The following is a 24944-nucleotide window of genomic DNA, read 5'->3' as shown; positions in this document are numbered from 1 at the left end:
AACCTCAAGACACTGATCATGACCTGAGCTGAAATCAAGAGTGGGATGTTTAATCAACTGCACCACCCAGGCACCCCGCTTGTGGTCCAGTTTATGAAATGGGATTATAAGTATGTCTATTTCTATGATTACTGCTCTTTGAAAGAATGTTAAAAGTTATCTACCCCAACTTCCTCTCATAGTAATGTCTTATTTAGAGCCCCCTGATTAAACACAGGTGCTTACTGACAAATGATTTTTAATCTCTATTATCGTGAGGCTATAGGCTTTAGCAACTATCACTGACATGCTGAACCATGAAAAAATCAATTGGAAAATTGTATTTCCTTTGTGTAGAGTGTGTAACTTATATATGGAAAAGTTAAGGTATCTTTTTAAAACCTTTCCTTTTCTCTCATGTGATAATCTATCTGCTATCGACTGAATGTGTGTTTCCTTTCAAAATTCGTATATTAAAATCTAACACCCAATGTGATGGTATTTGGAGGTGGGGCCTTTGGTAGATGATTAGGTTCCAGTGATGGAGCACTCATGGGGTTAATGCCCATAGAAAAGAGGCCCCAGAAAACTTTCTTCACCCTTCTCCCATGTGAGGACACACTAAAAAGACCTGTATCGGTGAACCAGGAAATGGTCCTTCACTAGATACCAAATCTTCCAGTGCTCCGATATTAGACTTTCCAGCCTCCAGAATTATGAGAAGTATATCTCTATTGTTTAAAAGCTAATTAGTTGGGGCGCCTGGGTGGCTCAGTGGGTTAAAGCCTCTGCCTTTGGCTCAGTTCATGATTCTAGGGTCCTGGGATCGAGTCCCGCATTGGGCTTCTCTGCTCAGCAGGGAGCCTGCTTTCCCCTTCCTCTCTGCCTGCCTCTCTGCCTACTTGTGATCTCTGCTATCAAGTAAATAAATAAAATCTTAAAAAAAATAAAAATAAAAATAATAAAATAATAAAATAAAATAAAAGCTAACTAGTCTATGCTATTGTTATAGCAGCCCAAATGGACAAAGAAACTATCTTTCTCTAAATATTTTAAAACAATTCAACTATTTCAATTTTTCTGTGCTTTGACTCATAAATATGCCAGTACACGTGGAGATATTTCCACATATCAGTCAATCAAAACAGAATATGAGGACCATTTCTAACCACATCTAATTCAAACTCATTTCTTAAAGTTAGGAAGGATAAATCAATATTGAGAAATCTATAATTTAATTCATATAATTAATAGGCCAGGGGTATTCAAGTAGCCAAAAATTGACCTGCATTTTAAAAATTGATGGTTTAAATCTAATTTCTAAAATATATCAAGGTAAAATTCGGGGAGAATGGAAATGTTGTATAAGTGAAAACCCAAGTGTGAAGACTGTGTAACCAACTACATGGAGCATGTCATTACTTTTAGTAGAATTTTTTTTTAAGTCTATCAAATTAAGAAATGTCGATGAAATTATAAATATATTCATGTATTTTTACTGGTTAAACTTTCTGACTTTTCTCTGGTTTGTATTATTTGTTACATGCTTCTAGAGTAAATGTTTTGTTATCCCTTTATCCCCAGCATTAATATCTTCTAAAGGATCCTACTCTCTTTCTTGTTCATTTGTTGTAAGGATTAAGAAAGTTAATTATGGGGATGCCTGGGTGGCTCAGTCGGTTAAGCAGCTGCCTTCAGCTCAGGTCATGATCTGGGGGTCCTGGGATCGAGTCCCACATCAGGCTCCTTGCTCCGCAGGGATCCTGCTTCTCCCTCTGCCTCTACCTGCCACTCTGCCTGCCTGTACTCTCTCTATCTCTCTGACAAATAAATAAAATCTTAAAAAAAAAAAAAGTTAATTATGTAGAAAACTTGGATCATAGTGAATGTTTATTATTAGTACTGGTGAATTCTCAAAAAGATAGTAAGTGAATTATAAAATAATTTATCTAACTGGAATTATGTCATTGGCTGTTTATAATCGGCCGATTAATTTATTCTTTGAGTCTCTTTGCATAAAGCACTATGCTAGGTACTAGGGATCTACCCATACGGATGGCCATATCTGACCTTAAAAAGTTTTATAAGCTATGGCAGAATAAAAAGGTAGTCATTTACTTAATAGAGTTTTTGTTTTAGGTTATTGTGTCTCCCATATATCTTTAGCCGTGTTCCAATTTCACATTTAGTAGGTCACTGTCTTTAGTTAAGTAATTTTGTCTTGAAAACCTCTGTTCAAATCTTAAGATGCCAAGTGGAAATAATAGTCATTGAAACCATCATGATCTGTTATCACAAGAGCACAGGTGAGTACTAGCCAGCATCCCCACAAGTTCTGAAGAATGGAACATAAATCATTATATTTTCATTGGAAATGAGTATACAGGGAAGAGAAAAACAGTGACATAAATTCTTTGGCCATATGAAGAAAAGTTTAAGGCCACTTTTATGATAAAAATTTTACTTTTATTTATTTAATTTATAGTACAGTTTGATATTCATGTTGAGTCTTGGATGTATTACAATTATCTCTGTTACTCTCACGGCCCACATTCCATAGGTTGGAAATCACTGTGCAGTTGGACAATACTGAAAAATGATAGCAGATGTTTAAGTTGACTGGATACCTACCTATATGACAAAGAATCAAAAACCCAGACTGCCTGAAGTACAATGACCGTGACACTTTGTATGTATAAAACCCACAAAAAGGGTAGTATAAAGATGCTGAAAACAAACACTGACCTCTGCAGTAGCATCTCTACTCCTCACCTCCAATCCCTACCAGGGCTGCACTCTACGTCACCCTCTTGGAACTACTTTCATCTCTAAAATTTGTGTACTTTGCTTCTTGTGATGCTTTTGTACATGTTCTTGTCTGTTTTATTTTTATGCTGCCACTGGTTTCCACTGCCTGCATTTCATGCCTTGTAGCCTACACATGTGTTGTTGGTTGTTGTCATTTATTTGTCTGTACATCTCAGTAGATTATAGATTCCATATGGATTGAGATCAAATGCGTTGTCTTTTACCAGCAGCTGGAATCTCACGAACCTCCACTACTAGTTTTATTTTGGAATGCTTAAGAAAAAGTTGCCAAGCGATGCCTGGGTGGCTCAGTCAGTTAAGAGTCTGCCTTCAGCTTGGGTTGTGATCCTGGGGTCCAGGATTGAGTGCTGTGTAGGGCTCCTTGCTCTGTGGGAAGCCTGCTTCTCCCTCTGCCTGCTGCTCCCCTCTGCTTGTACTCTTTCTCTTTCTGAGATAAATAGACAAAATATTTAACAAAAGAAAGAGTTGTCAAATGAATAAAACTCAAACCAATTCACAGTTTTGCTTGAGTTGTAGATCTTGAGATTACTATTTAGAGATTTTACTACTAACGTATCATTGTTTATTTTAGATTCCTCCCAAAAACATTAAGGTCCATATTATGTTAAAAAAAAACCCTTGATTGATTGACTAATTAATCAAAAAGCTTTCTGAGTATTCTATATAATGCATAATTTAAGTGATATTCTATAAGATTTGATCTTGGGACATTCAAATATTGAAAAAATCTAAATAAGAGGATATTAAAATTAAATCTACCATTTCATTGCATTTGCATATACTTACATTATTATAATCAATCAGAATGAACCATAGAAATGTATTTCTGGAAAATATTTTGTATAGTTTCTTAATTAGTGATGTTTATTATTATGCTAAACTATTGAAAAACCTATACTGGTTTTTCATTTCATATTGTTATCATGGTTTTCAAACTAAATAAAAATGAACTGCCACTAATTATTTTGTTCCTTAGGGAAGATACTGGAATGGAAAGGTCATTATCTTGAACTGCAAATACTATTATATACTTTGAAGACAATGGTTATTTTTTTCTCATATAAAATATATATATCCCATTGTAATTATTCAAGGAATATGACAAAAAGAAATTAAAATAAAATGACAACATTATAGACAGAAGGAACTATACAAGGCAGAACGCATTTATTATAGCAAAAATGATTACACTTTGTCTAACATGCTACTTTACTAGAGATTCCTTTCTCAATTCTTAGAGCATAATAGTGTAATATGTACATTAATTTAATTTTCAGTCTAGGAGAATTTGGAATTAGTTTAAGTTCTTAAGGTTGGCCCTCCAATCATCAAATGTCTTTCAACTTCCATTTCTTGGTGTGAGGTAATTATTGTTCCACAATCAATCCAACAGATCATAGATGGGCATTTGTAAAACTAGTATTTCTAGATTCTGGGCATCATTTTTGAAGGGTAGTAAATTAATAAATCAAATTTTTGTCAGTATGTATTGAGAACATACTATGATGGATGCGATAGCAGGGATACAACAGGTGGAAGAATGCCTGAAGTTTTTGAGACACAATTCCTGATCCAAAGAAGCTTATTAGCTGGTTGTATAGATGATACACACACACACGAACATAAGTAAACAGCTTAATATCATTGAGCTTGGTCAGATTATAAGGGGTTGTTCTGAGTCGAATGGATAAAGAGAACTATGACATTCTGGGTTTAGGGATATTTTTGTGTTAGGTTACACAGAACTAGCAAACAAGCAGCTAAGGGTCCAGGTGAGTAGATGCACAACTACTTACTGAGGCACACCTAAAATTTGTGGTCAGTCTCTCAGGGGGAAGTAGTAAAGCAAGGATCCTAGGAAAGCATAAAAGCACAAAGCATAAAGCAAGGTCTCACAATCATTTATAGTCTTGACTGACTAATCTCGACTCATATTTCTACTTGTTACCATAAAAGACAATTCTTTACTAGGAGTAGATTACATACTAGTGGGAAGACCCTGAAGAAGCACTTGGATCTGTCCAAGGGAGGAAAAGAAGCTGGAGGATAAGGACATAGGGGAAGATGTTAAGTGATCTGTTCTGGGAATAGATTAGAGCTAAGATAGGTTGAGTCCTCTGAGCCTTATAAGAAGCCTGGTTGAGATGAACATTTGTTGTCTGATTCTAGGGAGGGAGGAATACAGCTTACCTTTTTAAATTAATTAATTAGCTAATTAATTAGTTAATTTTTGCTTACCTTTTTTTTTTGGAAGATTTTATTTATTTATTTGACAGAGAGGGAAGACAAGCAGAGGGAGTGGGAGAGGGAGAAGCAGGCTTCCCATAGAGCAAAGAGCCCAATGCAGGGATAGATCCCAGGACCCTGAGCCAAAGGCAAACACTTAATTAATGACTGAGCCACCCAGGTGCCCCTTTGCTTACCTTTTTTGAAAAGATTACCCTAGCAATTTTATGAAGAGTACACCATAGGGAAGCCAATTAAGGGAGGGAATTGGATAAGGATCTTAGCAGAAGATATGGGGCAAAATGTTGTATTTAGGATATTCTGAAGCTAGAGTCTGAAGACTTGGAGAGAAAATATCAAAGAAGAGTAGGAGGTAATCAATAATAATCTCTAGTTTTTATGTCTGATCAACTGAGTGAATGATAATTCCATTCTATGAGTGATCCCCAATGAGAGAGGAGTGAGAAGTTAAAATATTTTATGTAAAATTTTAAGGTGATGTTTTACATTTTATATTGCCAAAACAGAATAGAATCAGTTTGGTGAAAATTATTGAGTTTAATGGACTGAGTCGGACCAACTTACATCGTTCTAAAATAATCCGAATGCTCATCCACTATTTTTCTTTGCCTGGGGGTTGTTGTTGATGGTGGATTAACACAGAAATTTCAGGCATTTTTTTTGCCACCCAGGAGGAGCAAAAATTCAGACATAGAAAAAACATGGTTTAATGAGTGACTTCCTATAGATGAAAGGTATTTTTCTTTTTTTGTATTGTGTATTTGTGTTTGTTCTTTGTCCATCACTGATTATGGTCGGATACTTTTTGAGATGGAATAGTGAAAAAGTATTTTCAGTTTGTCTGGGCCCATTTCTTGAAGTTACCTCAGAAATCATCCATTGTGACTCTTTTGTTCTATCTTGAGTATTTCCGGTTATATAGACGTCTTAGTGGTATTGGTGAAATTTATCTGATATTCAGTTGGCAGTTAGGAAATAATAATGGTAATAATAATATAATATAGTTAATGTTATGTGCACTAGGTATTTTATATGCATTGTCTTTTTTTTTTAAGATTTTATTTATTTATTTGACAGACAGAGATCACAAGTAGACAGAGAGGCAGGCAGAGAGAGGAGGAAGCAGGCTCCCCACTGAGCAGAGAGCCCGACGTGGGGCTCGATCCCAGGACCCTGAGATCATGACCCGAGCCCAAAGGCAGCGGCTTAACCCACTGAGCCATTCAGGCGCCCCTATATGCATTGTCTTAATGCATCCTCACAACAACCTTATGAGTCTGCCACTGTTGTCACTTTTTAACAGATGCATAAACTTATTCTGAGAGGGGAGATAAATTTCCAAGTGTTACCTAACACCTAGATTACTAGAATCCTCTAATTTATTAAATGCAACTTTGATAGAACTTTCCTTGGTTAAGCTTCCATTATAATGCATGTACTTTGAAATATGTTGCAAACTCTCTACTTTGGCTTGATTCTAAGAATATTTTTTAAACCAGAACACAGAAAACAGCAATTTGTCCTTGCTGCTAGCAAACATTCATGCTAAATTTTGGTGTTTTAGGTCAAAGGACATATATGATTATATAAATCACTCTATCTTTGTGGATATTTGGCCAAGAATCTCGCTTTAAAAACATAATACAATTTAAAAATATACCAGTATGTTTTTAAATGCTATGTCTGTACAAAACTAAAACCTAAATTTAGTCCTTCCAAATTTTTCTACTCTTCCCTATCCTCTACAAATAGCCAACTGAACCACCCAGGCACCCCAATCTTATTTTTAATTAAACTTTTTATTTTGAGGCAATTTTAAAGTGACATGCAGTTGTGAAAAATAATACAGAGCAGTCCCATTTATCCATTTTCTCCCAGTGATAAGGTCTTGCAAAACCATAATACAATACCACAACCAGGATCAACATTAATATAGTCGAGATACAGAACATTTCTATCACCACAAGGATCCCTCCTCTACCCACATCCATTTCCCTCCCACTGATTCTCTTCTCAAACTCTGGCAACCACTAATCTCTTTTCCATTTCTATAATTTTGTCATTTCAAGAATATTATGTAAATGGACTTCTATGGTATGTAAATTTAGGGGATTGACTTTTTTTCATTTAGCATAATTCTCTGAAGATTCATCTAAGTTGTTGTGTGTATAAATAGTTTGTTCCATTTTATCGCTAGTGGTATTTCATGGTATAGATGTACCACAGTTTGCTTCATAATTCACCTGCAGAAGGATATTTTGACTATTTCCACTTTTTTGGCTATTACATATAAAACTGCTATGAATATTTATTTTTAAGTGTTTGTTTGAACTTGTGTTTGTATTTCTCTGGGACATATGTCCAGGAAGGCAACTGCTGGGTCATATTGTAGTTGCGTGTTTAGTTTTTTAACTTCCTGTATTTTTAGAGCCCTTATAATTTAAGTATCATAGTGCTAGGGTTTATACCAAGGAGTGGCAGTTCTAGGACATACGGCATACGAATTTTCAACTTCAACAGATTTTTGGCAAACTGGCTTATAAAGTCAGTAACAATTTAGTTTCCTAAGTGAGTGTGTTGCTCTTTTCTCACCATCACTTAGTGTTTTAAAAATCTTTAAATGTTTGCAAATTGATGGGTGTTTAAGGACATTTTATTATGGTTTTGTTTTACTTGTTCCTATTTACCAGGGAGATTAATTAACTTTCTAAACATTGATCGACCTTGCACTTTCCATTTTTCAGTTGCCTGGTCAAAATCTCTGCTTACTTTTCTAATTTTTTCCTCTCTCGTCTTTTTCTTTATTGATTAGTGTGGCTTTTTTCAGCATATTCTGGACATAAAACTTTGGTAGTTATGTGAATCAAAAATAGGTTCCCTTGAGTTCTAGATTGATGTTTTACTTTATTTATGGTGTCTTTTGATGAATAAAAAGTTTTTTTTTAATATAGCCAAATTTGTAAACCCTTTCCATTGTAATTTGTGCTTTTATTTTTTGAAGAAATTATGTCTTATCATGATGCCATAAATATATTTCTTTTTTCTTTTTTTTCTAAAAGTTTTGGTCTACAAATTATTTTCTTTACTAAACTTAAAATTAATCTGAGGGCAGAGTCATCGCTGGTTGGATAATCAGTAGTTCCAGCTCCCATTTATTAAATAATCGATCCTCCCCTAGTACTTACAGGGCTATTTCTATCATTTATCTGTTCTCCTTGTATGGTGGGTCTGCTTCTAGACTTTCTATATTGATCCAGTGATTTGTTGTTCCAACCTGCAATTGTTATTAAACTGTCTTAGTTGTAATATTATAATAAATCATGGATCTGCTGAAGTAAGGACCCCACCTATTTCTTTTTTTAAATTGTCTTGATTATTCTTGGTTATTTGCTCTTCAACATAAGTTTTAAAATCATCTTATTAAATTCCCTATCAAACTCTGTTCGTATTTTGACAGGAATTGTATTGGTTTATAGATCAATTTGGGAGCAAACTGAAATCATTAATATATTGAGTTTTCTTATTCTTGGGCATTTAACAATATTTCTTCATTAAATTAGCAATTCTTCAAAGTCTTATAAATTTTGCAATTTTCTTCAGAAGGGTTTCATACTACTTTTGTGAAATTTTTTCCTAAATGTCTAATAGTTTTGTTGCTAATGTAGATATTTTTAAAATCATATTTTAACTGTTTTCTCCTTGTTGTAGGACTGCAACTGATTTTTAGAATTAATCTTATATGAGAAAAATATTTTAATAAAGATTTTAAAAAAGATTTTATTTATTTATTTGACAGAGAGAGAGAGATCACAAGTAGGCAGGCAGAGAGAGAGGGGGAAGCAGGCTACCTGCCAAGCAGAGAGCCCGATGCAGGGCTCCATCTCAGGACCCTGAGATCATGACCTGAGCTGAAGGCAGAGGCTTAACCCACTGAGCCACCTAGGTGCCCTAAGATTTTTATTTATTTATTTGTCAAAGAGAGAAAGAGAGAACACAAGCAGAGGGAGTGGCAGGCAAAGAGAGAAGCAGACTCTCACTGAACAGGGAGCCTGATACCCACCGGGCTTGATTCCAGGACCCTGGGATCATGATCTGAGCTGATGGCAGACTGAGGCTTAACTGACTGAGTCACCCAGGTGTTCCTTATATGAAGAAAATTGCTGTGCTATTAATAGCTTTAATTTGTGATTTGTCTTTTATGTTTTCTGTTTAGGCAATCATATTATCTGTGAAATTTCATAGTGAAATTTTTCTGTCCTTTGTATTAATTTTTCTGACCTTATTATACAGGGTTCAAGTATAATATTGAATAGAAAGAGTAGAAGCAGACATTCTTACTCTTGAATTTTAAGGAAATTATGTTAACAACACCTCTTCCTATGATCGAACTTGAAGGTAAAAATGTCTCTCTCAGGGTAAAAATACATATTTTTTTAGGCTAATGATGATTTTTATTACCAAACTTTAAATTTTGGGTACAAAATTTCTTTCTTTCTTTCTTTTTTAAAGGTTTTATTTTATTTATTTGTCAGAGAGAGAGAGAGAGAGAGCACAAGCAGGGGAAGCAGCAGGCAGAGGGAGAAGCAGACTCCGTGCTGAGCAAGGAGCCAGAATAGGGACTCAATCCCAGGACCCTGGGATCATGACTTGAGTCAAAGGCAGCAGACACAACCAGCAGAGCCACTGAGGCATCACTTGTTATTGATGTGATTGACAATATGAATGTTATTTCTAAGACTTTGGAAAACATGAAATAGCCGCAGTTAAATATTGCTAAAATTATTTCATAAAAACAAACTTATTGTTTAAGGTTTTCTAATCTTTGATGCATATAAGTTTTCTAGGATTGATGCCACTATGCATCCATTTTATTAGCTTTGTTTTTTAGACACAGCATGTGAAAGGGGAAAAAAAAAACCTCAAATGCTTAAGCATTTTTGTAGTCTTCTGGAACCAAATTTTAAAAAGTATATTTTAGTAATTATATGTTCATTGACTTGAAATCAAAGTAACGAAAGTGCTTTGAAAAAAAAAAACACTTTGTAGAGTAAACTGGATATAAAGTTACATTTAAACTTTATAGAATGTCATGGAAATTTTAATCAACTAGTATCGAATGATATTCACATCCTAGAATAATGTGTCTTCTTTACTAGAAGTGGAACTAAACTATCAATGTGGCCACCTTTATTTTCAAAGTTTTTTAATACAGCATAATGCTTTTGTAAGGCAAATATAATTATCATCACAGAAATAAAAAAAAAACTCCAATATAGTTATTAATATATTTTAATGTTTATTTGCATACCAAAATATTTTCTATTCAATATATATGCTGATCATATGTTAGTTATCAGCTTTTCTTTTTTCCCACCTGCTGCAATGAGAGATTTTTCTGCTTCCTCAAGACAGGAGTATAATTGTATAGCTGTAGGATACATATCATTTTCTTCTTTTAACAAATTCTGATAAAAGACCTTTATGATAATATAATTTTCATGAATTTAGTATATTTGTAAAGGAACTGGTAAATCCAATATGATTGCCTCTATCCATTATTGTGTTTAAAATTTAGCTTAGATATATTTGAACTGTGTAAAATGTTTTGAAACCTAAAATTCAAGTGTGCTTTAATTTTCTATCATGATTAGTCATCTGCTTTTGATTTGCTGTAAAAACTGAATTTCACCAAAATAATTGTGGATGTGAGCTTTCTTATTTTGTGACCTTCTTTGAACATCTCGGCATGTTTTCTCTTCAACAGCCTTCACCACTGCCAGCCAATGTGCCATTATGTCTAGCATAACACTTACATTTAATTCTCCCACAGTGGACTCACTGAAGTTCAGGGATTTTTATTTTATTATTTTATTTTTTTATTTATTTCATTTTGTTTTACTTTATTAAATTCAAGTTAGTTAACGTATAGCATATTATTATTTTCAGGACTAGAATTTAGTGATTCATCAGTAGCATATAACACCCACTGCTCATTACATCACGTGCCTTCCTTAATGCCCAGTTGCTCCATTGCCCAGTTACTCCATCCCCCCACTCCATACCCCTCCAGTAACATTGTTTGTTCCTTATAGTTAAAAGTCTCTTATGGTTTTCCTCCCTCTCTGTTTTTATCTTATTTTATTTTTCCTTCACTTCCCCTATATTCATCTGTTTTGTTTCTTAAATTCCACATATGAGTGAAATCATATGGTATTTGTCTTTCTCTGACTGACTTATTTTGCTTAGCATAATATACTTCAGTTCTATTCCTGTCACTGCAAGTGGCAAGATTTTAGTCTTTTTGATGGCTGAGTAATATTCCATTGTGGATATACATATGTATACCACATCTTCATTATCTGTTCATCCATTGATGGACATCTGGGCTCTTTCCATACTTTGGCTATTGTGGACATTGCTACTATAAACATTGGGGTGCATGTGCCCCTTTTGAATCACTATTTTTATATGCTTTGGATAAATACCTAGTAGTGCTATTGCTAGATCAGAGAGTAGTTTTATTTTTAATTTTTTGAAGAGCCTCCATACTGTTTTAGAGAGTGCCTGCATTAGTTTTCATTCCCACCAACAGTGTAAGAGGGTTCCCCTTTCTCTGCATCCTTGCCAACATCTGTTGTTTCCCGTGTTGTTTTAGGCATTCTGACAGGTGTGAGTTAATAACTCATTGTGGTTTTGACTTGTTTTTCCCTGATGCTGAGTGATGTTGAGTATTTTTCTCATGTGTCTGTTGGCCATTTGGATGTCTTCTTTGAAGAAATGTCTGTCCATGTATTCTGCCTATTTCTTAATTGGATTTTTTATTTTTGGGGTGTTGAGTTTAATAAATTCTTTACAAATTTTATATATTAACTCTTTGCCAGATATGTCATTTGCAAATATTTCTCCCATTCCATAGGTTGCCTTTTAGTTTTGTTGACTCTTTCGTTTGCTGTGCAGAAGCTTTTTATCCTGATGAAATCCCAATAGTTCATTTTTGCTTTTGCTTCCCTTGCTTCTGGAAATGTGTCTTTCAAGAAGGTGCTGCGGCCAAGGTCACAGAGGTTGCTGCCTGTGTCCTCCTCTAGGATTTTGATGGATTCCTGTCTCACATTTAGGTCTTTCATCCATTTTGAATTTATTTTTCTGTATGATATAAGAAAGTGGTCTAGTTCCATTCTTCTGCATGTAGCTGTCCAATTTTCCCAACACCATTTGTTGAAGAGGCTGTCTTTTTTCCATTGGATATTCTTTCCTGCTTTGTGGAAGATTAGTTGACCATAGAGTTGAGGGTCCATTTCTGGGCTCTCTATTCTGTTGCATTGATCTACGTGTCTGTTTTTGTGAGAGTACCTACAGCTTTGAAATGTAGCTTGAAGTCTGGAATTGTGATGCCTTCAGCTTTGCTTTTTCAGGATTGCTTTGGCTATTTGGGGTCTTTTGTGGTTCCACACAAATTTCAAGATTGTTTTCTCTAGCTCTTTGAAAAGCGTTGGTGTATTTTGATAAGGATTGCTTGGAATACATAGTTTGCTTTGGGTAGTATAGACATTTTAACAATATTTTTTCTTCCAATCCATGAGTATGGAATATTTTTCCATTTGTGTCCTCTTCAATTTCCTTCATAAGGTTTTTATAGTTTCCAGAGTACAGGCCTTTTACCTCTTTGGTTAGGTTTATTCCTAGGTATCTTACGGGTTTCGATGCAATTGTAAATGGGATTCATTACTTGATTTCTCTTTCTGTTGCTTCATTATCGGTGTATAGAAATGCAACAGACTTCTGTGAATTGATTTTATATCCTGAGACTCTGCTGAATTTCTGTATCAATTCTAGCCATTTTTCAGTGGAGTCTTTTGGGTTTTCTACATAGAGTATCATGTTGTCTGTGAAGAATGAAAGTTTGACTTCTTTGCTGTTTTAGATGCCTCTTTTTTTTTTTTCCTTTTCCTCCTTTCTTTTTCTTTTGGGGGGGTTCTGATTATTGAGCTAGAACTTCCAGTACTATGTTGAACAACAGTGGTAAGAATATACATCCCTTTCATGTTCCTGATCTTAGGGGAAAATGTCTATTTTTCCCCACTGAGGATCATCTTACCTGTGGGTCTTCCCTATATGCCTTTTGGATGTTGAAATATGTTCCTTCTACTCCTACTTTGTTGGGGATTTTTATCAAGAAAAAATGATTTTTTGTCAAATACTTTTTATGCCTCTATTGAGAGGGTCATATGGTTCTTATCCTTTCTTTTATTAATGTGATATATCATGTTGATTTATTTACGGATGTTGAACCACCCTTGTAGCTGAGGAATAAATCCCATGTGGTTGTTGTAAATAATCCTTTTATTTTTTTAAAGATTTTATTTGTTCATTAGAAAGAAAGAGAGTACACAAGTCGGGGGAGAGGCAGAGGAAGAGGGAGAAGCAGACTCCCTGCTGAGCTGGGTGCCCAAAATGGGGCTCGATCCCAGGACCTGGCGATCATGACCTGAGCCAAAGGCAGATCCTCAAGTGTCTGAGCCACACAGACACCCCAGTAATCCTTTTACTATATTGTTGGATTCGATTACCTAGTGTCTTGCTGAGAATTTTTGCATCTGTGAGAATTTTTGCATCTGTGACCTGTAATTCTTGTTTTTAGTGGTGTCTGTCTGGTTTGGGGATCAAGGTAATGCTGGCCTCATAGAATGAGTTTGTAAGTTTTTCTTCTATTTCTGATTTTGGAACAATTTCAGAAGAAGAGATACTATTTCTTATTTAAATGTTTTGTAGTTGGGATGCCTAGGTAGCTTAGTCAGTTAAGTGTCTGCCTTTGGCTCAGGTCATGATCCCAGGGTCCTGGCATCGAGTTCTGCATTGGGGCTATGGAGCAAGAAGCCCGCTTCTCCCTCTGCCTACCATTTCCCCTGCTTGTGCTCTCTCTCTCTCTCTGACAAATACAAAAATAAAATCTTTATTTAAAAAAAAAATGTTTGTGTTTGGTAGAATACTCCTGAGAAGCCATCCAGCCCTCGACTCTTTGCTAGGAGATTTTTGATTACTGCTTCAATTTCTTTGCTAGTTATGAGCCTGTGCAGATTTTCTGTTTCTTCCTGTTTCAGTTTTGGTAGTTTATATATTTCTAGGAATTTATCCATTTCTTCCCAGTTTTCCTAATTTGTTGGCATATAATTGCTCATAAAAATTTTCTTATAATTATATTTCTGCAATGTTGGTTGTGATCTCTTTCATTCATGATTTTATTTATCAGGTCCTTTCTCTTTTCTTTTTGATAAGTTTGGCTAGGAGGTTATCAATCTTGTTAATTATTTCAAAGAACCAGCTACTAGTTTTGTTTATCTGTTCTACCTTTTTTTAAAATTTCTGTATCATTGTTTTTTGTACTACTCCTTATTATTTCCCTTTTTTTTTGCTGGATTTAGACTTTATTTACTGTTCTTTTTCCAGCTCTTTAGGTATAAGGTTAGGTTCAGCATTTGAGAATTTTCTTGCTTCTTGAGGTTGTATTGCCCCTCTTAGGACTACCTTTGTGACATCCCAAAGTTTTCGGACTATTGTGTTTTCATTTTCATTTGCTTCCATATGTTTTTTAAATTCTTCTTTAATTTCCTGGTGACCCACTCATTCTTTAGTAGGATATTCTTTAACCTCCTTGTATTTATGGTCCTCCTTAATATTTTCTTGTGGTTGACTTCAAGTTTCATAATATTGTGGTCTGAAAATATGCATGGTATGATCTCAGTCTTTTTGTACCAGTTGAGTCCTGATTTGTGACCCAGTATGTGATCTCTTCTGGAGAATGTCCCATATGCACTTGAAAAGAATGTCCTTTCTGCTGCTTTCGGATGAAATGCTCTGAATATTTCTGTTTAGTACATCTGGTCCAGTGTGTAATTCAAAGCCCTTATTTCCTTGATCTTCTGTTTAGATGATCTGTCTATTGCTGTGAGTGGAGTGTTAAAGTCCCCTCCTATTATTGTATTATTATCAAAGAGTTTCTTTAATTTTGTTATTAACTGATTTATATATTTGGCTGCTTCCAAATTAGGGTCATAAATACTTAAAATTGTTGGCTCTTCTTGTTAGATAGACCCCTTTATTGTGATATAACTCCTCCTTCATCTCTTATTATAGTGTCTATTTTATAATATCTAGTTTGTCTGATGTAAGGATGGCTACTCCAATTGTCTTTTGATGTCCATTAGCATGATAAATTGTTCTTCACCTCTCCCTCACTTTTAGTCTGGAGGTGTCTTTGGGTCTAAAATGAGTCTCTTTTAGGTAGCATATCAGTGGGTCTTCTTTTTTTTTAATCCATTCTGATGCTCTATGTCTTTTGATTGGAGCATTTAGTCCATTAACATTCAGAGTAATTATTGAAGGATATGAATTTAATGCCATTGTATTACCTGTGAAGTCACTGTTTCCCTATATTGTCTCTCTTTCTTTCTAGTCTTTCTTACTTTTGGCCTCACTTTCTGCTCAAAGACTCCCTGTTAATATTTCTTGCGTGGGAGTTTTAGTGTTTATGAACAACTTCAGTTGTTGTTTGTCTTGGAAACTCTTTATCTCTCCTTCTATTCTGAATGATAACCTTGCTGGGTAAAGTCTTCTTGGATGCATGTTTTTCCCATTTAGTGTGTTGAATATATCATACCAGTCCTGTGTGGCCTGCAAGGTCTCTGTGGACAGGTCTGCTGCTAGCCTTATGTGTCTACCCTTTCAGGTTAAGCACCTTTTCTCCTGAGCTGCTTTCAGAATTCTCTCTTTATCTTTGTATTTTTCAAGTTTCACTATGTTATGTCACGATGTTGACCTGTTTTTGTTGATTTTGAGGGGCATTCTCTCTGCCTCTTGGACTTGAATGCCTGTTTCCTTTCCCAGATTAGGGAAGTTCTTACCTATTATTTGTTAAAATAAACCTTCTGCCCCCTTTTCCTGCTCTTCTTCTTCTGGGATTCCTATGATTCAGATATTATTTCATTGTATGGAATCACAGATTTCCCTAAGTCTACCTTTGTGTTCTAATAACTTTCTTTACTTCTTCTTTTCAGCTTCATTATTTTACATAATTTTTACATTATTTTACATAATTTTTTCTTTTGTACCACTGATTCACTCCTTGGTTTTGTCCATCCTCATTTTTGTGGCTTCCTTGGAACTGCCTCTTGGTTGTAGCATGTTTAATTTTGGCCTGACTAGATTTTAGTTCTTTTATTTCTACAGTAAATGATTCTCTAGAGTATTCTATGCTTTTTCAAGACCAGCTAGTGTCTTTAAAATTGTTGTTCTAAATTCTAGTCATACATCTCACTTATATCTGTATTGATTAAATCCAATGGCTGTGAGCACTGTCTTCTATTTTTTCTTTTGGGTGAATTTCTCCATCTTGTTATTTTGTCCAGAAAAGAAAAGAAGAGAGAAAAAGAAAACAAACAAAAAACCAATAACAATGACAATAATAACAGCAAGAACAAAAAATTAGATCCCAGGTGTGTTTTGGTCTGCTTGTTAAAAAAAAAAAAAACCAGATCCCAAAATAAGAAAGAAAGGAAAAAAATTAATTATGTATAAAATGTATAAAATTAAATTGTATAAAAAATAAAAATTAAAAATGTATAAAAAATAAAAATTTAAAAAACAATAAAAATTGAAAAAAAAGAAAGTGAAGAAAAAATAATAACAAAAAATAAAGAATAAAAGTACAAAGGAGGTTAGATACTATTCTCCCCTAGAGCTAAAGCTTTGTAGCCCTCTATGATCAATAAACTTGGTGCAAGTGAGTTGTTTGTGCTGGTCTCCTGGGGGAAGGACCTGCTCTAGTGGATATGTGCCTCCAGTGTACAGGGAAGCAGGTTTGGTATAAATGGCTCTGGATTCCACTAGGTTGCTCCCTGAAAGCTTTTAACACTGATGGATGGGATGAATATGGCAGTATCCTTCTCTCTGGCCCTGGAGCTGAAAGTTTGTGCCCTCCATTCTTCAGTGAGCCTTCACAGAAGAGCATTCAATCACTCTTGTCTCCCCACTTTCCATCAGAACCCTGTATTAATCCTGCCCGTGTTCCAGCTTTTTTATGTCAGGCACATGACTGAGTTTCAAAATTCCAAATTTTAGGGACTTCTGCAGCATGGACCCCCACCTTTCCTACCAGGGAGTGTCTCACGATGCTTCTGATATTTGTTGAACCCCTCCTAGCAAAGCAGTTGCTCAACCCCACAACAGTTCTCAGTTTATGGCAATACAGAGCAAAAAGCTGGCACCTAGACCCACTGTTACCAGCCATCTTCCATGCTCCTATCCTTGGGAACAGTGCAGCATTTAGACATCACCTATTCTTCTGACCCAGGGGATCCTCAAACCATTGATTTGATAATTATCTAGCTATATTTGGGTGACAAGACAAATATTCCTCTGCCATCTTAACTCTTCTGTCAGGGATATTTAGTAAGCATTTTCTACATCAACTTTTAAAGTTTATACCTTAAGTTTTGCAATTGCTACTGTGCATTCAGTAATTGTTCTAGGTTAACACCCAAAATGGTATATATGGTCAATTACATAGGCTCATAGTGAATTAACAAATGTATCCACAACATCTTGCAGTAATTTTTCAAGTAAAATTTCATATAACATTGGTCTTTGCTCCAGAATTTTTGTGTGTGTGAAAGAATCAAAGTTAGGAACCTAAACATATTTGAAAATGTTTCTTTTCAATGGAAAGAATCATCTTAATCTTCAGGAGTTTGACATGCTTAGTGCACTTTCCAAGTGTTAATTAGATTTGTTTATACTATTTAGCTTCTCGTGAGATGTTTTGGACTAATTTTTGAATTCCATGTAAAATTAATACTATTATGCAAATAAAGTTAACATGACTGGGGAGTCTGAAGGGCAGTGAGGTCAGATCTCCCTGCCTTGGTTTATTAAGAGATTGATTAGTAACTAAGCTGTGCCTTGGGGGTGGATCATGTGCAAGAGCTAAATCAATGTCATGGTTCTTCAAGTTGAGATTTTGAGTATTATGATGACCTCAATTACATATATTAAATCATTTATCAAATATTATACACAGCCCAGTTTGTCCTTTCCCTACAGAATACTCATCAGCATCTCTTTTGGAAGAGTAATTATCTAATCAGTATTTTATTTACTAGTACTCCAGAAGACTTTCCTATATCCCTCCTACAATAAAGCAAAGTCCATTTCTTTGGTATATGTTCTCTAGGATCCCTTAACTTAGTTAAAAAAAAAAATCAGAAAACAACAAAGATCTTGCTGCTTGAAGAAATACAAGACATGTGATTCCCAAGAAGAAATTAATTGAAGCATTTTAAACTGAACCCAAAATGGTCGTCTTTTTCTCTGTCCTTTCTTACATGTTATGCAAAACGAATCAAGTGATAGAGGTTAGGAACAAGAGGAGTAAAATCAGGAAAGAAGTGAGAAGATTAGGATTGAAGAAGGGACTAATATTATCACCACAAAATAGCAAGACATGTGTCGGGAAACAAGGAAGGAAATTGAAAAACTTACTGAAGTCTGGAATAAGAAAATCCTCCCAGTCTTGTTCTTGATTTCCAATGTATAGGAGTAAAATCCAATCTTCTGTAATAAGAAAGGATAAGAAGATCATAGAGATACATAAGTTTTTCACTATAATCAATCCTACATATATTGTGACTTTTAGATTGAGTACAACTTTATTTCATAGTTTGTTGTACACCTACAGATTTGTGGCAAGTAAAAAATAGGTAACTCTTTAGAAGCAAGTAGTTCTTAGTGATAATTATATGCTATATGAAAATAATTAACATTGAGTAAGCTAAATATAAATTACAAAAATATCTATAATAATACTTTGTTTCAGGGAATTTGGTGTTGATTGTTATAAGGAATATATTACTCTATAGAGTATTATAATACAAAGTGTTCTTTTTGGGAGGAGTTTGCTTGGGGTGATAAATATAAACAAAATATTATCAACAGAGAAATATGACAGAGTACCAATAAAGAAAAGGCTATTTAGCTGATACATACTAAGAATACATATTCATTCAGTAACTCTTTATTGAGTATCAAGAAATCTAGTACAAACGAGTTATTAGAGGTTGAAAGATCATTGTGAGTTCAATGATTTAAGAAGTTTTTTTTAGAAAGAGGATTCTCTTTTGCTGAGTTTCTATGGATAGATAGATTTCTTCCTTTCTTCCTAAGTAGAAACAAATAAATTTATTAAGTAAAGCACAGCCATCTTTTCAGTAGTGTTAAATCTCCTGGTTTGAATGTAGGGTACAAACAGATTTTTGTTTAAATGATATAGAAGTGAAAGTTTTTGAAAAGACAGATTTTAGTCACTAGACAGGATATTTGCAATTGGTGTTCTGGGCAAAAAAGAATTTACTCTTAAGCAAGTAAATGACATAGTGAAAGATTGTGCCTCACTTAAAAATTCCTTTGGTGATCATTTTTAGATAACCCAACTATAGCTGACTGAAGAAAGTAATCACTGAAAAGTTTAGTAAGGAGGGCTTTGGGAATATCTCAAGAGTACAGATGATATAAGGAATGGGTTTTTAATCTTCCTCTGAACTCTGTTTTTAATCCTAGGCTCCATATGTTACTTTCCCTCAGTTCTAGGCTTATATCCTCCTAGGATTATGTCCAGGAAAAAAGAGACAAATTTCTGTTGACTCCGAATAATGGTACTATATTTTGTGCTTGAAATTGAGCCAATTATGTGGCTAAAGAATTATACAGATTTATCAGGTGTGGATCACAAATCTATCCCTTAATCATAACTCTTATTGATAAAATAATTCAATAATTTAAATTTATGACTGGCTGGGCATAGAACCTATGTATTATTCCCCATACCCATATAAATAAGAATTGATGAAGGATTGTTTCCCAAAGGAAGGTTTTTTGTATTATGTGGAGAGAAAGAGAGACAGAGTACACCAAGTGCAATGTGGGTTTTGGAAGATAAAAATCAACCCAAACATTTATTTAAGATTGTTATATGACAGCAGTATAGAAATGGATTGGAAGAAAGAAAGCCTGGTCACAGGAAGACCAAATACTATAGCTATAAATTGTATGAATTTGATCTATATAAATTGAAATGGAAAGAGCAAAATTTTTCAAGGTTAACTTGGTAGAACTTGTTGATTAATTAGCTATTGTTGGTGGTGGTGATGATGATAATGATGATGATTATGATGATGATGAGCTTGATGATCCATTAGCTATTTCAGTATTACATATTTTCATAGTTACACATGATTTAGAGTTATACTATGGCCCAGAGGTTCCCAAACTTTTTAAAATTATATCACCCTTAATATCTCAGTCAGTTTTACTCATAGCACCCCTACACCAAAATAAATACCTAACAGATCTATTTAATATGTACTTAAGTCTGAGAAACAATGTGGTTGGGTTTCACTTAAATATTTTTAAGCACCCTATGGGACCTCTATTTTGTAAACCATGGCTATAGCCATTTTCTTACAAAAATGGGTCATTAATAGAGCTATCCTACAACCCAGCAGTTGCACTGCTGGGTATTTATCCTAAAGATACAAATGTAGTGATCCAAAAGGGCACATGCACCTGATTGTTTATAGCAGCAATGTCCACAATAGCCCAACTATGGTAAGAGCCTAGATGTCCATCAACAGATGAATAGATAAAGAAGATGAGGTATATATACACAATGGAATACTATGCAGCCATAAAAAAATGAAACCTTGCCCTTTGCAATGATGTGGATGGAACTAGAGGGTATTATGCTAAGTGAAATAAGTTAGAGCAACACAATTATCATATGATCTCATTGATATGAGGAATTTAAGAAATAAGACAGAGGATCCTAGGGGAAGGGAGGGAAAAATGAAACAAGATGAAACCAGAGAGGAAGATGAATAGTAAGAGACTTAATCTGAGGAAACAAACTGAGGTTTGCTGGAGGGGAGGAAGGTGGGAGGGATGAGGTGGCCAGGTGATGGACACTGGGGAGGGTATGTGCTATGGTGAGTGCTGTGAATTGTGTAAGACTGATGAATCACAGACCTGTACCCCTGGAACAAATAATATATTGTATGTTAATTTAAAAAAAAGGGTAATCAGAAAATCAAAAATAGCTAAGAATTTCACAGTTACTAGTTTGGTAGCATTGTGTATAGATATTACCACATTCATTCATATAGATCTTGTGTAGGTGATTATTATATACCATGTTGTCCAACTTTTCCCCAATTTGAATTCTGATTAATCGGGTCTGATTTGAAAGTAAAATTTGAGGAACCTAATTTCACATATCAGGCATTTGTAGTTGGGGAAAAATGGAACTGTATTCTGTATATTCAGTTTAGACCATTTGCCTCCTTTGTAAAATGTTATTTATTTTTGGATATGTGAAATGATTTTTTTCCCAAGCCAAACTGCATGTAGCTTTTTAAAGATACTTTTCATAAACAATCATGGTATTTTAGGCAGTACATGGGCAGATGATTGTTAACAGCATACAACTCTCAAACTCCCTTCTTCGATGGACTACCAACATTAGAAAGCCGCTATAAAACCCAATGAAGTCTTCATGTGGTGCTCTGAACAGGGAAAAGTTTAGAGTGAGGTTTGATATTTCACATTTAGCATGTTGTTTGACAACTTTTCATAACCTGACTCTGACTTTCAGGAAATGAAATGAAAATGGCAGAATTATCAATCTGAAAATCTACAAGCTAAAAAAGGAACTATTTTGAGAAACACCATCTCAGTAGTGACTCCGTAAAGTCCAGATTGCCTGACGTACTGGGAACCATTTCTTGGGGTCAGGCTCCAGCAGGTCTCTGGGTTTAAGGGAGTCAAGTCTCTGTTGAAGGCAGAGAGAAGAAGACATATAAAAATGAATTTTAGTTTTTCCACATCACCAAAGTGTTTGTGCCAAGGTAGCAAAGGATTCCCTCCTCCTGAGAACCAAGAGGAAGTTTCTCAAAACTAGAAGGGAAAGGTATTTTTCCCTTGTATCAGTCTAGCTTTGAAAATGTTCTATTAGTGACATATGCCATTTCCCCCAAAATAATGAAGTGCTCTGTGTGCTAAAAACATACCTTAAAAAGAAGTAAAGCAAAATTCTGCATTTTTATAAAACTTGATTAAAAACAGTATTTTGAAGTGTACAGTCACCAGAAGTACACAGTTATCAAAAATTCACACACTTCACTTGGCATCTCCAGCACCTTCAGCTCCTTCAGCTTTCTCTGCTTGGTCTGTTGTGGCATCTCTGTTTCCTGCAGGGTTATTCCCATCCTCGCCAGCATCAACTTTCCCCTTTTACCCTTTGGGTGCCTTCTCGCCCTTTTTTGCAGGACTTTGGCTTTGGAGGAGCATGTTTAGCAGATAACCTTGCAGGTCCTCTTGATGGCTCATCCTTCACCTTGGTTTTACCTTCTTTAGCATCCCCTTCAGCCTCACTCTTGGGCATGGTGGCAACAGCAGCAGGACTTAAGCCCTGGACGGGTTGTGCAGCGGTGCATGGGCTTTAGCTGGTCAGGGGACATTCTTGCCCCTTCTTGTTCACACTGCTCTGTAAAATGATTTTTATGGCATTTATAACTTACTGTGAATGATTAGAAAATAATTTTGGGGAGGGAAGAGGAAGATAGGAGATAGGAGCCTTATTACAATTGGCATCAGGTAGTGAGAGAGAAAGGGCACAGGGTCAAGAAAGAGACCTAGAAGTGGAGCAAAAATAACCCGAGATAAATTTGGATCACTTCTCAATTTTCTAAGAATTAACCTTGATTATGATTGGATAAGTAAACAAAAGAGCTAAGTATCAGGCCAGTAGATATACAGACAGATACTTATGGAAAAAGTTGAACAAGCAGGCATTTTGAAATAACTTAAATTCTATTAGTGATTCATTCTGATTACTTAGACATTGGGTTAAATGGGCTAAATAAACCTCATCAGTTTATTTGTGCCTTTTTAAAATTTGATTCTAAGACTGTTACACAGAGGGTGCCTGGGTGGCTCAGTCAGTTAAGTATCTGCCTTCAGCTCTGGTCATGGCCTCAGGGTCCTGAGATGGAGCCTGGCATGGGGCTTCCCTGCACAGCAGGGAGACTTCTACTCTATCTCACTCTGCCTCTGTGCTCTCTCTCAAATAAATAAATAAAATCTTTAATCTCTCAAACAAATAAATAAAATCTTTAATCTCTCAAATAAATAAATAAAATCTTTAAACAAAAAACAATGAAGACATTACAGACAAGAAGAAACACGTCATTAAGAATAATAAAAGTAGGGGCGCCTGGGTGGCTCAGTGGGTTAAGCCGCTGCCTTCGGCTCAGGTCATGATCCCAGGTCCTGGGTTCAAGTCCCACATTGGGCTTTCTGCTCAGCAGGGAGCCTGCTTCCTCCTCTCTCTCTGCCTGCCTCTCTGCCTACTTGTGATTTCTCTCTGTCAAATAAATAAATAAAATCTTAAAAAAAAAAAAAAAGAATAATAAAAGTAGGGGCGCCTGGGTGGCTCAGTGGGTTAAGCCTCTGCCTTCGGCTCAGGTCATGATCCCAGGGTCCTGTCTGTCAAATAAATAAATAAAAATCTTTGGAAAAAAAAAGAAAATAAAAAAAGAATAATAAAAGTAGATAATTATAAAGCTGTGAAGACTGAAAATAGATGGTAAATGTCCTAGATTATTTTTGCTTTCAGATCTCAGAGAATTCTTTATATACTGTCTGGAATGTGTAACACAGAAAACTGAGTGATATAAAAACTATTTATTCCCCTCTTCTATGACCATAGGGACTAGCCCTTTTAAAGGACACATACTTATGTGATTTTTTTCACCTGTTGCTCACCCTTCAGGTCTGTGCCACTTTCATGGTGTGTTACAGTACAATACAAAATAGTATTCAGAAAAAAAAAAATAGTATTCAGCCTTCCATAAGCCCATGTGATATACACACCCTTCTGAAGGAAATATAAATATCAACACACCTGTACATATAAAATCCTTTTTAACAGAGTCATTATTTAGTATAAGTAACATAGTTTATAGTAAAATTCATTTTAAAGGTTTTGACTTTTCATTTTGGATTTGTATGGTATCATTATTTAAACTTTATATTTGACTCATTATAGCAAACTGATGTATAAATTAGTATATTTAAGGTATTCCTGCAGATCATCTTTCATTCCAGATTAGCTGTCACTTACTGCATACTTGCTACAATACTGTGAGGGAAACAAAGACAGTACTGGGAACACTAACAATGCAATGGTTTTCAATTCAAGCCATATGTTACCATCACCTGAGGAGTTTTTAATCATCACTCCAGACAGAATAACTGGGGTTTTCAACCTGGACATGGGTGTGTTTTAAAAGAGTCCAGGTATTTTCATTCAAGGTAGAGAATGACTCATCTAATGAGAAGTCTGATCTTCTAAGTTAGAGGTATTCCTTAGATTCACTTGCTAATTATTTCTGGTCTTGAGAAAATAAGGATGATACAGTTATAGTATCTATTCTTTTTCAGTCCAAATATTTACAATTAAAAGTATTACTGAAATCATATGACTGAAAAAAATGCAAATACATTTCCCCAAACTTAAAGCATAGACATCATAGTGTTCCAAAGCAAATAAGAAAATTCTAGTGATTATAGAATTGATATTCCTTTTCTTCCTTTGCAACTGCCTGCTGGCCCAATTCACACTGTTTATTCACAAGAGAAGAGAGATGTTTTTAAGCATTCTCCACAGATACCAAAAAATCCCTCTGGCTTTAAGGATGCTGCTGTGAAACACGGTTTGAGGATGAAATCCCCTACAAAGCTATCTTCCATCCTGCAACAAAAAAGTGTAGCAATAGCATGTTCTG

At 35.1% G+C, this 24944-nt stretch overlaps 1 protein-coding gene and 1 pseudogene across 3 annotated transcripts in view; one reads left to right on the top strand and one right to left on the bottom strand.

Moving 5' to 3' along the window:
* CNTN1 (contactin 1) overlaps window positions 1-24944 on the top strand; it is a 375956-nt gene that overhangs the window by 155925 nt on the left and 195087 nt on the right. The window lies entirely within an intron of this gene.
* On the bottom strand, window positions 22276-22540 carry LOC125107472 (non-histone chromosomal protein HMG-17-like; annotated as a pseudogene).

The sequence above is a fragment of the Lutra lutra genome, chromosome 8 (genome assembly GCF_902655055.1).
Source record: "Lutra lutra chromosome 8, mLutLut1.2, whole genome shotgun sequence".
NCBI classification, from domain to species: domain Eukaryota; kingdom Metazoa; phylum Chordata; class Mammalia; order Carnivora; family Mustelidae; genus Lutra; species Lutra lutra.
This window is presented reverse-complemented; position numbering and strand designations above follow the sequence as displayed.